The sequence below is a fragment of the Trichechus manatus genome, unplaced genomic scaffold (genome assembly GCF_000243295.1).
Source record: "Trichechus manatus latirostris isolate Lorelei unplaced genomic scaffold, TriManLat1.0 scaffold00131, whole genome shotgun sequence".
In the NCBI taxonomy this organism is placed as follows: domain Eukaryota; kingdom Metazoa; phylum Chordata; class Mammalia; order Sirenia; family Trichechidae; genus Trichechus; species Trichechus manatus.
The window spans coordinates 49,441-50,944 of NW_004444067.1; the positions used below are offsets into that span (position 1 = coordinate 49,441).

The 1,504-nt window shown below is 44.9% G+C and overlaps 1 protein-coding gene across 1 annotated transcript in view; it reads left to right on the plus strand.

The window, feature by feature from the left end:
* The window catches only part of CFAP251 (cilia and flagella associated protein 251), a 108,204-nt gene that overhangs the window by 3,272 nt on the left and 103,428 nt on the right, over window positions 1–1,504 (plus strand). The gene's annotated exons all lie outside the window — the stretch shown is intronic.

A 1,504-nucleotide genomic window follows, 5' to 3' on the forward strand; every position in this document is an offset into this window, starting at 1 on the left:
GTGAGGATGATGCAGGACCGGGCAGTGCTTCGTTCTGTTGTACGTAAGGTCCCTGTGAGTCAGAACTGACTCGATGGCACCTGACAACAGCTGCCCCGATCCCAGCCTTTGAAGGATCAGAAAGTGAAAGGTGTGGCAAAAGTGAACGCAGCTGCTGGAACACTCCAGTTTCCAAAGGAACCTGTCTTTGCTGCTGCAGCGCGTGTTCTAGGGAGGCACCATCTGTGAGAACAGAAATATTCTCACTCACCAAGAGAGGGAAGAGAAGTTTTTTTCCCTTCTTCCTCCATCTGCTACTTGCTGAAAAATGTTTCTCAGAGTTCATCTCCTTTTTTTAAAAAATGTTCCCCATAGATTCATGCCTTTGGAAGATAATGGAAGCAATTCAGTGTATCTGAAGGACTTAATGTAGTTCCAGTACGTAGTAAGCACTTGATAAAGGTTAACAATCAGGTGATGATGGTGATAACGGGGGAAGGATGCCTAGTGGGAAACAGAGACAACTAAAATCCTCCTTCCTGAAGATTTAGCTTAATTTGAGCAACGGCGTTAAAGTTTCTCTCCATAGCTTACCAGTTGTTCAGTCTGAAAGAAAGACTAATGGAGTTTTAGCATTCATAAAAGAAGCCCTGGCTGCTAACCGAAAGGTTAACGGTTTGAAATCCTCCGCGGAGACAGACCTGGTGATCTGCTCCCATAAAGATTACAGCCAGGAAAACCTTATTGGCAGTTCTACTCTGTCACGGGGGGTCGCCGAGTCAAAAATCAACTTGTCGGCACTTAATAACAGCAAGGGCTCATGAAAACTTTCGTTTAGCCAGCTGACAAGAAATCGGGAAACATCACTAATGCCAGTGAGTAGGCTTTGTGTCAGGACCCGAGCTGCTTGGATTTGACATGACCACTCCCAAAGCTGGGTCTCCTGTTGGCGCTGGGCTCACAGCAGAAACAGACTTTTCCAGCCTGCCCCTTTGTAAATTGGTTTAGCTCATGGGTGCACCTTCGTTCTTCGTCTTTTTTTTCCTTTCGCTTCCTTTTCTTTCACCTTTATTGTCTGTATTAAAACAAATATATGTCTTTGTGAAAAATTCAGACAGCACATACATGTTTGAAGGCAGAGATTCCTCCTCACATACACTCCCACCCAAATCCCATTTACCTGAAGTAACGACAGTTAGAATTTGGTAAAGCTGCGTGTCTTTCCAAACCTCTTTTTCTATACATATGCAAACATGTCATCTGCACATGTGTGTGCACACGCATGCACACAGTATGCACATTCAGTTTTGTTTTTTTTTTACCAGCGAGGTATTGTGCCTTCCTGGAAACTATTTTTCCACTTGAGGGTCTTGGGGGGTTTTTTGTATTAGTGCAAGTAAAAGCTTCACTTCCTCTTTTTTAAGTTAACTGCTCCCTACCCAGTGGCTGCTTATGTTGCCTCTGGTTTCCAGCTGTCACAGACGATGCCGCGGGAACGTGCTCCTCCATATGTCTGTGTGCCCGC